Below are 13,964 nucleotides of genomic sequence, written 5' to 3'. Positions count from 1 at the left end.
TTCAAGTGGGAAATTAGCAAAATTCAATGGAATAATATATTGTTACAAATTTGGGAATTCGATTGCACACAACATTCAGGTTCCTTTAGTCAGTTATGTCGATAAGTGCTTGTTCCCTAGATAGTTCACCTTCCATTGCTTAATGGGCAGAAATCGATTAAGTGTGCTGAGAGATTCAATTTAATAGTTAGGGAGCGATCATAACACAATGGAGACGCCCCTCCCCCTCTTCTGCGAAGAGGAAGAAGAGCCTTCCCATCCTGAATCACGGGACGTAAACAACTCCCTCCTACCCGCGGTTGTGCGGGCACAGGGGGATGAGTCACGCCGGGAGCGGGGGAAGGGCGGAGGAGAATAAGGAAGAGATCCTCAGTTGGTTCATTTGGTTGTTTAGTAGAGCTTCGGCTTCTGCTTGGCCCAGGTTAGGGTTGAGGCTTTGAGTAAGTTTCCTGCTCTGCTTGGCTCGACTTGGTTCTTGTTGGAGAGTTGTTCATCAGAGGAGTTGGTTCGGGTTGTTGTGATTCTTCTTCGGCCTGGTGGTCGAGAAGTGTCGGCCTGGTTCGAGCCTATTGCTATGTTTCGTGGCCTGGTTCGGCTGGCTCTTCTTGGCTCATGGAGCTCTTGTTCTCCGGCTCGGTTCCCGGCTTAGTGCGACTCCTTGGCCTCATCTTGGAGGTGGTTCTTCGAGATAGCGACACATCGACGCGAAGGATCGGCGCCTCGTCTCACCAGCACGTGTTCGGAAGCGCGAGAGGATTCGCTGGAGCTCGGGAAGGACCGCGGCTCACGACGATTGGATCCAGCTCGCTCTCGCTGGAGCCTGGGTCCGATCAGCTTGAAGACCACACGAGGTGGAGAGGTTCGAGATAGGTTCTGGGTCTCAGCTCATCTGTCCTCTGAGTTGGAGTCCTTAGTAAAGGCATCAGCCACCATTTATTGGGTGTGTGTGTGTACGTACGTGTGTCAGTGGCGCCGTGTCTATCAAGTAGTAAACTGTTAAGTGCATGTGTGTAGATAATATTAGCATGGTTGTAGTTCTTTTGTCATGCTTTTGTTGATTGCATAATTGGATGCGTGTTTGTTTGCCTTGCCTGATTGCATACGTGCATGCCTGCATACGTGCTTTGTAAATAAATGTCCTTGTGTGAATGTTCACCTGCTCGTTGCGTCCTCTTCCCTCAATTGAACTGCCATAATTAAGTTCGGAATATAGTTGGTTCTTAATAGCCGATAAAATAATCGGATCCGGCGGGGCTTGGCGATATAGACCGCTTGGCAAATCGCAAACGGAGCGAGCTGCTTTGCGGCTTGTTTCCAAGCAGGTCCCGTCGAGGTGTAAATCCCCGGCATTCTGTCTGCGCGTATAATTAGGTAAATCGACAATTCGGCAATCGGACCCTGTCACGCGCGGACAGAATAGTTGGCTGATTTTCAGTGTGATTAAAGATACACCCGTAGCTGGATTTCGGTGTTGATCCGAAAGCTACGACGAGGTTTGCCCGTTCGGTGGGCGAGAGGGGCCGCCATTGGCTAAAAGCGGTGCCCGCACGCCGACGGGTGGGAAGCCACAACAATATCAAGGCACAGAACAAAAAATATTGATCTATGCTCAATGCTTTCACAGCCAGATCAAGGCAAACACCTGGTTGGATGGACCTTATTGTTTTTACATATTTATCGATGTCAAAGTGAGGGCTGGATTACCTTAAAAGGAGATCACCCAAAAAGGTAAAACAAAACAATGTCATGTAAAAATAAAATTGCACATTTTTCAGCGGATGAGACATCTCCCGAGGCACCAACCGCAAGGCCCAACACAGGCGGAAACGTACGTCTGTCGAATCGATGTTCCATTGAGAGCATGGGAACTTTTACCGAAACGAATAACCAAGCAGCTTGGAGAGCACTCGTCAAGTGGCTTAAGCACACAAATTAAATGGTTGATGAGAAATGGCTTGTTTAGCACGCGATTAGCAACACATTAAAAATACACCTTTGGGAGACTCCCAAAATGTCAAATATGTCCAAATTGGACAAATTAACACTTTTCTCAATCAGAACTGTTTGTAAGTTCAATTCTGGAGCTTAAATTTTGTAATTCTTAGTTTAAGAGATACTTGCGGTATCTGAGCGTCTCCATTCATCTCGATCGGCAGTGAGGGTTGGCCCAAGTCATAATTTGGCCCAAGCATTATTTGGTCCAAGTTAAGACACGTGCAGAAATTAAATAAAGCAACAAATGCTGACATCTCCGGGCGTTTACAAGCAATGCAATACACCCAGCGATTTCTTGCCATGGTGAACAAGCATTCGATAATAAGAGTGAGGAAAGTGAAAATATATATATATATATATATATATATATATATATATATATATATATATATATATATATATATATATATATATATATGTACTAGCGATACCCGTGCACATGCACGGGATAGCAGTACAACATAGCTGGTAGCAGACGACAGACCGTACATGGGGAATGACAAAAATACGCATTGTGCAAAACGCAAGTAGTACTATGTAACGCCAAGACTTCGCAAACATTGTCGGCATGTCTGCTAAGTGCCACAGCCATTTCATAGGGATCGTGTGACGGCGAGCAGAGTTTTTAGTGTGCAAGCTTGGTATTGTAATATATATATATATATATATATATATATATATATATATATATATATATATATATATATATATATATATATATATATATATATATATATATATTGTTGCGAATTCGCGCCCGCCAGCGTGCGAACGGCCACGTAACTGGAATCGCTGCACGTCGCCCACCGGACGGACAATTCAGTCGTGACCCTCTCGGAACAACGCCAGGAGCTAGTCACGGGTGGGGGTTTAACCTCACCACGATCGTGCCAATTACCCACCTGCGCAAGATAGGGTTGCTCGCCAAATTCGATCTACCCAAGTACCTGCGCAAATGGTCGACCGGGCGATCGTACCACGCCACAGGCCGACTCCGGACACGAACCGCAAAAGCGGTCCATTCCGTGCTACAGTGAGAACCGAGCGGTGTTATCGTCGGCCTCGACGGTTCCGATTAATTGCCGGGATGTTGCACCCACTACGAACCCCTTACGTGATGCAAGATGGAGGGTCAAATAAAAAGGAAAAGATACGAAGCAGAGCGGGAACAGTTCAACAAGTGAGCATTTTTATTCACACACACACAGACAAGCACGCAAGGCACATATTTACAGTCATACAGTAATGCACATAAAGCAATTAAAACAAAAGAAACGATGCAGAGCTACAACCGAATACGCGTACACACGGCAACACTTAAACAGTTCTACTTGTCGGACAGGTGCCTCCCACAGTCATTTATACAAAAAGCAAAGGAAGGAAAAGAAAGAAGTCGCGACTTCCCTTTTATGGCTGGCGAGTCCCTCTCCCGCGACCGTCAGCGTGGTCGCGCCTGGCCCCAACCTCTCTCGCGGCCGGCGAACCCTCTCTGGCACTCCCCGTCCAGACGCGCAGGTCCACCACACCACTGGCGCTCCCGCGTCTCCCTCCGTGCCTTCGTGACAGGGCCGCTCGCCAAGGCGCGGGCGCAGGACCTCTTCCCGAAGACCAACTCTCCACAAAAACTAACCAGACCACCAGCCTAGACGAAGAGGAAGAGGCGGAAGAGGAAGCGCGAGCGATCCCGCCCGTGTCCGTCTTTTATAGCGCGGGGCTCCACCCTTCGCCCCGCCCCGTTCTCGGCTCCACCTTCCTTCGAGAGGGTTCCCGAAAAGGGCGTTCCCTCACGCTTTCCCTCCACCCCGCTCCGTGCGGGGGCCGGGGGAGTTAGTTTTTGGCTCTGGGCCAAAGAATTATTCCCCCAAAATGAGGCCCCTCCTTTACATGACCTCTGACCTTTGACCTGCATCGCCCCTCCTCCACTCCAAAGCGCGGGGAAGTCAAACGGGGGAAACAGGCGGGGAAACCTGCGCATCCTCGTAGCTCCCTCCTTTGCGCCTTTGTTTGCCGTTCGGAAGCGGACGTAGTGGCGAAGATGTGGTAGCGTAGATGGTGGCGGTGGCGTGGTTGTTGAGATGCTGTTTGTTTGAAATAAAAGATAGAAAAAGAAAAACGACTGACTCAAAGCGTCGCAGCCCGGATGGATCACATAAATTCCCTCTATACAACGGGTTTGGGCTAACTACACATGTACCTCTGAAGATATCTCACCTGAGGGCCCTTTATGGTGTAATGCGAATTCCCACAGTCGTAACCACACACACACACACACACACACACACACACACACACACACACACACACACACACACACACACACACACACACACACACACACACACACACACACACACACACACACACACACACACACACACACACACACACACCTGAAGACGACGATGGTTCCGAGCGGTATTTGACGATGTAGATTGTTTCAGAAGTCAAGGATGAGACAATGTGATAATGTTTGACCAAGTTATAAAAATGATCAACATGATGTGGTACGAGTGACAGGTTATTAGCTGCAAAATGTTGAAAACCCGGTTTCGTTCAACAACTTAAAAAATTTGACCTTTGCATAACCTTTAAAGGTCACAAAACAATGTTGTGGACATTAAAATAAGGAAACAGGATACGTGCTATAGCTTATTGGAGTTAGTCGAAGAAGGTCGAAAACCCGGTTCGATTCCCACAACTTTGAAAATTTGACCTTTGTGAACTTTAAAGGTCAAAGGTCAAGGATTATGACCTTTGGTGCAAAACTTCCTCTGGAACATTCCAGGAACAATATAACTTCATATAGGCTACATGGCATTTCGCACTCCTTGGATTATTATCCAGACTTTGATGAAATCAGCGTAAAAACAAACTTGAAGGGGGCGCCACGGGCAAGGTGTTCGAGATAGAGAAAAATTGTTTTAATACTTTAGCTGGGGAATGACCTCAAGATTATGCATAAAAAATATTGTCCGAGCTCTCAAAGTTTGGGCGGTCGTATGATTTTTATGTCAAAATTCGCAATTTTCTAAGCTTGTGACCTTGATCTTGGGACGAAAATGAAAAAAATAAAAAACGAGCTCCGTGGGGCAATGCAGGTGCCATTGGGCTAACAAAACACCGAAACTCCTGCCAGATTCGACAAACCCCCTCGGAGAAGATGGATTTTTATGTCAAAATTCGCAATTTTCTAAGTTTGTGACCTTGATACGAAAATGAAAAAAAAATAAATAATCGAGCTCCGCCAGGCTATGCAGGTGCCATTGGGCTAACCAAATACCGAAAACCCCTGCCAGATTCGACAAACCCCTTGGAGAAGATGGATTTTTATGTCAAAATTCGCAATTTGACATGTTGAGCGGCAGAAAGAAAGCCATTGCTAAGATGGCAAAATAAGAAAAAGAGGCTTGCCTGGGCCAAGAGTGGACTACTGAAAACTGGAAGAAGGTCTTATGGACCGATGAATCAAAATTTGAAATCTTCGGTTCATCACGCAGGGTTTTTGTATGCCGTCGAGTATGTGAAAGGATGGTTCCTCAGTGTGTGACACCAACTGTCAAACATGGAGGAAGCATGATGATCTGGGACTCTTTTTCTGGATCCAGTCTTGCACAGAGTGACTGGCACCGTGAACCAAAAGGGCTACCACAGCATTTTGCAGTGCTAACCCTCTGGTCTACGCCTAGTTGGTAAGGGGTTCATCCTACAGCAAAATAACGACCCAAAACATACCTCCAGGCTATGTCAGAACTACCTTTGAAGAAAAGAACAAGAAGGAAGGCTTCAAATCATGGAATGGCCAGCACAGTCTCCAAACTTAAACCCCATCAAGCTGGTTTTGGATGAACTGGACAGAAGGGAAAGCAAAGCAAAGCAACCTACAAGTGCAACACATTTGTGGGAACTTACTGCAACAGTGTTGCAGAACAACTTCTGCAACTGACACTGACACACTGACACACACACCTTTCTGAACAATATTTGATTTCCTTTGTAGAAAGAATGCCACGAGTATGTTCAGCTGTTATATCTGCAAAAGGTGGCTACTTTGATGAGTCAAACATTTAGATTAAATTTTGTTCAACAAAACGATTACATGATTTCTTTTTTATCTGCAATTGTTTGTTTGTTCTATGCTTTAATTTTCAGAGAAAGTTTATTAACCTCCGCCATCGAAGATGGATGGAGGTTACCGTTTTCACCCCTTTGTTTGTTTGTTAGCCTCTGCCATCAAAGATGGATGGAGGTTACTGTTTTCACCTCTTTCTGTTTGTTTGTTTGTTCGTTCATTTGTTTGTGAACAGTATTACGAAAAAACTCCGACGGATTTCGACGAAACTTGGTGGGGGGTTTGGTCTGGTCCAAGGATCATGCCATGAGATTTTGGACTTGGTCCAAAATCCAATATGGCCGCTATGGCGGCCAATTTGAAAAAATATTTGAATTTTTTTTTTTTTTTGCATTTCTACATGTTTTAAGTGATTTCCAACCCCCCCCCCCCCAAAAAAAAAATTTTGCAAATTTTTTTTTTCAACAAAATTTCGATTTTTTTTTTTAAATTTCTACATGTTATAAGTGATTTCCAACAAAAAACATGCCAAAATTATAATTGCGGCTGATTTTGGAACTTCAGGTGGCTATACCCACGTAAAATCAATTTCTGTCTCAAGGAATCTAGTTATGACGAATGAATTGAGTATGTAAAAGTTAAAAGTAAAAGGGAAAGTTGCAAACTATAACTCTGTGAGCACCGTTGACGTCAAATTGAATGAATAGGATATCAGGTTCACTTGAGTGACCTTGCAGTATTGGTGGCGGAGGTTTCGCACTCTACCGAGTGCTCCCCCTCGAGTTCGTTCTATGCTTTTATTCAGAAATTCACAAAACATTAAAGTGCTTAAATTTAAGTAAAAACTGGAAAAATTGGGGAGTTCAAAAACTTTCGACAAGTAGTGCATGTACTTTGTAGACACGTACACATTTTTATAGTACACGTGTCCTTTATAGATGCACTCACGTTCTTAATAGTACATAATTTATCAACATACATTTTTCAAAGACATCATTAAATATGAGACTTTTGAAATGATGTATTCTGCCTCAGATTACTTGGCATGCATGCCGAGAAACAACAGGAAACATTGGTGGTCAGGACATTACAAAGCACATTGTGTGTCTTAGATAAGGATTGTTTCTTAAAAAGGCTGACAAAGCTTCTGAAATAAGCTGAAAATACTAAGAAAAGCCACCTGAGAGAAATGGCTGCCTCTTGACAATGAAAGACTTGAAGAACTTTCTCAGCTCGTCAAATGGACAGCTGCTCGTACTACAAACTCCCTACCATGTGGGCCAGCACAAGGCCCGAGTAGACAGGTGTACACTACAGTGGATTGCTTCCAGTGAATGGACTGTGTATCTGGATTAGGTTTTGCTGAACATCGGTAGGAAGGGTATATCTGGGGCTCGTACCTGGTACAGGGTAAGTTTAAAATAATGAGATTTACTATTAATCATGTTGAGAGGGGGGAGGAGGGGCTACAAGAGCTGATAGGGTTGTAATAAACAAATTCTTGTTGAGTTCCAGGGCCACAAGAGAAAGTATACTAGATTTTTGCATCTATTGACTCAAAGTTAAAGTGATTGTCCGTGTGTGTCCGATTTTCATTCAGGAACAGAACAATTATGGTTCACCATTTTGAAATTGCCAGTCTTTCGTATAAATGCTGAAAATTCTTTAAAAAAGACCATTTGAATCACAGATTTTGTGCTAACAAGGGAGGGTTCAAACTTAAAAGTGCCCGGCGAGCCGAACCGAATCAGCGTGCGCGCACGCACGCAGTTATTTTGAAAGTCGTGCGTTGTCAGTCAAAGGTAATCACATTTTTTTAATGACCCCAACCCTAATGAAAAGAAATGTCGGTCAAATGCTAATAGTACGTACTGTGTAGATGTACAGTACTCACATTCCAACTCGACATAATATATAGACGTACTTACATTGCAATCGGGCGTACTCACATTCGAATTGCACATAAATAATAATGATTATTGAGGTGCTGGTTGAAAAACAAACATGTAATACTGGCTGCCACCAGATGGTGATTGTGGCCTCGTTAGAACATCATGTGCGCCAAAATGTAATACTGGAAATCTTCTTGCGAGGGTAAAAAAAAAAAAAAAAATATATATATATATATATATATATATATATATATATATATATATATATATATATATATATATATATATATATATAATAATGATATGATAGGACATCTTATAAGACTCATATGGAATATTATATGAAGTAATATAGCGAAAACTAAACAGCAACACATGATACAATACTCATCTGATATTACACAGTGCTAGTGTTAAAAAACCAAATGATTATATTCATAAAGAGGAACAAAATAATCAATATGAAAGCAGGAAACTATTTACAAAGGATACAACACCGACTTAGAAAGAGCATCGCACGTGGACTTAGTGGGACAAGACAAGACGGACAACTCAGAAAGTGTACTATCCATCGAACACAACAAACGATACCGCAGAGAGATTCCACGGACTGGACGCACGCTGTGAGCGTTATCCTCCAATCAAAAGTCAGGAGGGATAAGAAGCAATGCATCTTGCGTGCTGATTGGAGGAGGCTGCTCAGCACGCCCAGTCAACACATCTGTTCTGCACAGAAGAAACGAAGCAGAAAGAATGGCCGCGCAGCAAGTCACATCAGCTATGGCGCTGCGCAACTAGTTGAGAGCAGGCCTAAAGGAGAGAGAGCACCGCCCAGAGGGAAGGGAAGCGGCAGCGAGCGGCCCGAAGGCTCCAAATTCAAATGTGTTTCCGCGCCGCACCGTCACGCCGGAGCAGAGAGAGCAAGTGGGCTCCAGTGGTTCATGCGAAATCTTGGTCCAACGAAAATATATATATATATAAAATAAAAAACAGCAACACGAATGTAAACGATGGATAAAGTGTGTATAAGGCGACGGGAGTAAATGCCGATATCCGTTTGCTCGTCACGTCGAATTCCCTCTCACCTTAACTTAGTTTCTCGCGTTGAGGCAGCCATCTTGGCAGCCATCGTGCCTCTCGCGATACTTTCCTGAGACGTTGTCTCGATGAAGGTACGTCACTCCGTCGAAGAGAGGCGTCAACACGCAAATGACGTCAAATAATACTGGGCGCGGCCTCGAGTCGCTGGAAGAACGCAGCATTAAAGCGCGGGATCTGTGGCGCCGTTTTTATCTCTCGATGCACTCGCTCACCAATTTACTGCGTCACTCACTCTCTTGGAAACTCGTGCTGCGACCACAAAGCAATATCGAAAGCTCAGGACGCTTGCGCAGGGAACTGCAGGCAATGTCCTTCGGACGGAGTCATCATCGCGCGCTGCCATGGCGCGAGCTCTCCACACAGCAACACGCGTCACGACGTGCCTCGTGACACGACGCTTTCTTACCTCTTCTTCCTCCTCATCCATTCCTCCTCTTCTTCTTATTTTTATTCCTGAACCGCAACTCTGCATTTGGAGTTGATGGAGTTTTTACGAACCGAACTCCATTGCTTCCTTTAATCGGTTAAAACTAGTCAGATGCCAAAATATTGCTACAGATTTCAAACTCTGTGTATAAAGACACCACGTTTGTTGGTTTTTATCTTTACCACTCAATCTTCAATACATATACTGTACTGTATATTCGTGTGTTAAAAAACGGGTGGAGACACGACGGCATTCAAAGCAAGAAATTGAACATCGAGGCTCAAAATTTGAAGTGAAGAAGATAAATTTCACTGAATACACCAGTCAACGATCCTGTGTGTTCATTGAACTCCATCAACAGTTCATATTGATGTTTTATGTCATAAACTATCGCAGCACTCGTTATAATTGTCATCATGATTTAATATGCCAATCAATTCCATCATCTCCTTTTCAATATATACTGTATATACTGTATATACTGTATATATATATATATATATATATATATATACATATATATGTAATTTCCTGAAACTTCAAGATTTAAAATCAATGATGTCGATGTGTATATATATAAACAAACTTGTGCAATTAAATAATTTTCATCAACTTCACAGTAATTTTTGATATTATGAAGCAGTTCCAGTTCGCTATGATGACGTGTTAAGAAAAAGTAAGTTGATAAAAGTTGACGGACGTTAAAGAATTTTTTTTTTTTTGAGGAAGAAGAATCTCGAAACTGTACTTGAGGCGGGAATCGTGAACAGCTCGCTGGCGGCTCGTCCTGATAGTTGGAAGTTTTGCCGACTGATCGGTTCAGCGGACGAATCCGGTGCATTCATTCATGGTGAAGCAGAGGAAGGCTCCATGGGTGTTGGTGAGTTAAACGTTGTCGTTTGTTTTTTCATGGTCTATGAGCCTCGAGTCTCGTGTTTGAAGTGGACCGACGATTCTCGTTGGCGGGTGAGGGAGGTCAGAGAGACTGTCTTTCTTTGCAATGAATTATTAAATACAAGCAAATACAGCCCGTCGCTTTGCAAACTGGGGTGTGAATGGGAGGGTGGGTGTGGAAGAGGGAGGGTGAATGGGAGGGTGGGTGTAGAGGAGGGGGGGTGAATGGGAGGGTGGGTGTAGAGGAGGGTGGGTGTAGAGGAGGGGGTGAATGGGAGGGTGGGTGTGGAGGAGGGGGTGAATGGGAGGGTGGGTGTGGAGGAGGGGGTGAATGGGAGGGTGGGTGTGGAGGAGGGGGGTGAATGGGAGGGTGGGTGTGGAGGAGGGGGTGAATGGGAGGGTGGGTGTGGAGGAGGGGGTGAATGGGAGGGTGGGTGTGGAGGAGGGGGGTGAATGGGAGGGTGGGTGTGGAGGAGGGGGTGAATGGGAGGGTGGGTGTGGAGGAGGGGGTGAATGGGAGGGTGGGTGTGGAGGAGGGGGTGAATGGGAGGGTGGGTGTGGAGGAGGGGGGTGAATGGGAGGGTGGGTGTGGAGGAGGGGGGTGAATGGGAGGGTGGGTGTGGAGGAGGGGGTGAATGGGAGGGTGGGTGTGGAGGAGGGGGGTGAATGGGAGGGTGGGTGTGGAGGAGGGGGTGAATGGGAGGGTGGGTGTGGAGGAGGGGGTGAATGGGAGGGTGGGTGTGGAGGAGGGGGTGAATGGGAGGGTGGGTGTGGAGGAGGGGGTGAATGGGAGGGTGGGTGTGGAGGAGGGGGTGAATGGGAGGGTGGGTGTGGAGGAGGGGGTGAATGGGAGGGTGGGTGTGGAGGAGGGGGTGAATGGGAGGGTGGGTGTGGAGGAGGAGGGGGTGAATGGGAGGGTGGGTGTGGAGGAGGGGGGTGAATGGGAGGGTGGGTGTGGAGGAGGGGGTGAATGGGAGGGTGGGTGTGGAGGAGGGGGTGAATGGGAGGGTGGGTGTGGAGGAGGGGGTGAATGGGAGGGTGGGTGTGGAGGAGGGGGTGAATGGGAGGGTGGGTGTGGAGGAGGGGGGTGAATGGGAGGGTGGGTGTGGAGGAGGGTGGGTGTGGAGGAGGGGGGTGAATGGGAGGGTGGGTGTGGAGGAGGAGGGTGGGTGTGGAGGAGGGGGTGAATGGGAGGGTGGGTGTGGAGGAGGAGGGGTGAATGGGAGGGTGGGTGTGGAGGAGGAGGAGGGGTGAATGGGTGGGTGGGTGTGGAGGAGGGGGTGAATGGGAGGGTGGGTGTGGAGGAGGGGGATGAATGGGAGGGGGGGTGAATGGGAGGTTGGGTGTGGAGGAGGGGGTGAATGGGAGGTTGGGTGTGGAGGAGGGGGGTGAATGGGAGGGTGGGTGTGGAGGAGAGGGGTGTGAATGGGAGGGTGGGTGTGGAGGAGGAGGGGTGAATGGGAGGGTGGGTGTGGAGGAGGAGGGGTGAATGGGTGGGTGGGTGTGGAGGAGGGGGTGAATGGGAGGGTGGGTGTGGAGGAGAGGGGGTGTGGAGGAGGGGGTGAATGGGAGGGTGGGTGTGGAGGAGAGGGGGTGAATGGGAGGGTGGGTGTGGAGGAGAGGGGGTGAATGGGAGGGTGGGTATGGAGGAGAGGGGGTGAATGGGAGGGTGGGTGTGGAGGAGAGGGGGTGAATGGGAGGGTGGGTGTGGAGGAGAGGGGGGTGAATGGGAGGGTGGGTGTGGAGGAGAGGGGGTGAATGGGAGGGTGGGTGTGGAGGAGAGGGGGTGAATGGGGGGTGAATGGGAGGGTGGGTGTGGAGGAGAGGGGGTGAATGGGAGGGTGGGTGTGGAGGAGAGGGGGTGAATGGGAGGGTGGGTGTGGAGGAGAGGGGGTGAATGGGAGGGTGGGTGTGGAGGAGAGGGGGTGAATGGGAGGGTGGGTGTGGAGGAGAGGGGGGTGAATGGGAGGGTGGGTGTGGAGGAGAGGGGGGTGAATGGGAGGGTGGGTGTGGAGGAGAGGGGGGTGAATGGGAGGGTGGGTGTGGAGGAGAGGGGGTGAATGGGAGGGTGGGTGTGGAGGAGAGGGGGGTGAATGGGAGGGTGGGTGTGGAGGAGAGGGTGGGTGTGGAGGAGAGAGTTGGTGTGGAGGAGAGAGTTGGTGTGGAGGAGAGAGTGGGTGTGGAGGAGATGGGGTGTGAAGGGGAGGGGTGTGTAGGAGAGGGGGTGTGAAGGGAGGGGTGTGGAGGAGAGGGGGTGTGAAGGGGAGGGGTGTTAAGGGGAGGGGTGTGTGAAGGAGAGGGGGGTGGAGAGAATGAGAATAAAGCGAGGAGTATGGGCAGAAGATTGAGGAAGGGGGGGAGAGCAATGCCTCACGAAACGGAGACACACAGCGAGAGAGCGACAGGTGTGGGAGGAGAGTGCTGCATTTTTTTTGGAGGAGGGGACAGAGACAGACAGACAGACAGATAGACAGACAGAGTGGTGGAAAGGGGGGGAAGACTAAAAAATATAAAAAAGACATTGGTGATGGGGTAGGGTGGGGTTAGCAAAGAGAGTGAATGATCTTATGCTTGATGACCTAACACTAATAATAAACACTAGCCAGGAGGCGACGATGGTTCGCGGGAATTATTGAACAATGCCACGATAGATACAATTGAGTTTGTGGAAGCTTTTGAGGAAGCCCTACCATAAAAACCTATCTCTTCCATCAAAATTGACCAAATCAAATCGGATTTTTAATGTTGTACGTATAGACATTTCGCACAGCTTCTAGGAAATGAAATTGCGTGAAAAAATCGAGAGAAAAAAATAAAAAGTTCAAGTGGGCGTGGCTCCGCCCACAAGGGGCGTGGGGCGCCCCTCATACAAAAAGACACAACTAGACCATGATATCTAGCTTGTGTCCAAGTTTCATCAAGATCGCATCAAACGTCACGGAGCTATGCTCTGGAGAGAGAGTCACAAACATACAGACAGACACACAGACGCAACGAAAATAGTGTTCACTGCTGGCGCCCGCAAACCAACAATCTCAGCTGTACACACAACACAACAGAGTTTATAATGTAATCCGCTGGAACATCTGCAAAAACTTTGATATTCCAGTTCCAGAGAATTTGTGGGAACATTAACCAAAAACATGGAAGTACCGCACATGTACGACCTAATGATCCCATCAAGCGAGAACATCAAACAAAGCATTGCGACCAGATATCATGCTAAGGTACAAAGAAGAGAGAGAAGGCTTTGCAAAGTGAGGTGTTAATACCGGTGATTTTGGAAGAAACAATGCATAAATCAAGAAAATGGCCAAACACCTAAACCTCAAGAATGAAGTGAAAAGATCCTGGAAGCTGAAGAATGCCAAAGTTGGAGCGACGGGAATGATGACAAAGAATCTCACAGAGATGTTAAAACCCATCGCTGGGAATATTATATTATAACAAACGAACTGCAGTTGGAAGCTGTCCAGGGCTCAGCGACGATCCTGAAGAGAGCCCTCCACACAAAACTTTGAGAACAGAAAACTTCACATGAAGATATCAATCGACGACGCACGCACGCACGCACGCACGCACGCAC

At 47.2% G+C, this 13,964-nt stretch overlaps 1 protein-coding gene across 2 annotated transcripts in view; it reads left to right on the top strand.

Annotated features, from left to right (window-relative positions):
- The first annotated feature begins 10,094 nt into the window (after positions 1–10,094).
- CENPK (centromere protein K) overlaps positions 10,095–13,964 on the top strand; it is a 67,268-nt gene continuing 63,398 nt past the window's right edge. The window contains exon 1 of one of the 2 annotated variants that reach the window (XM_085851986.1): positions 10,095–10,364. The gene's annotated coding sequence lies outside the window, so the exon portion shown is untranslated. The remainder of the gene's footprint in view (positions 10,365–13,964) is intronic. The other variant, XM_085851987.1, reaches the window with a different exon arrangement.

The sequence above is a fragment of the Eptatretus burgeri genome, chromosome 13, assembly GCF_056783735.1.
Source record: "Eptatretus burgeri isolate ZD-2024b chromosome 13, Ebu_testis_v1, whole genome shotgun sequence".
Taxonomy (NCBI): domain Eukaryota; kingdom Metazoa; phylum Chordata; class Myxini; order Myxiniformes; family Myxinidae; genus Eptatretus; species Eptatretus burgeri.
The sequence above is the reverse complement of the archived record's forward strand: the minus strand, read 5'-3'. Positions and strand labels throughout refer to the sequence as shown.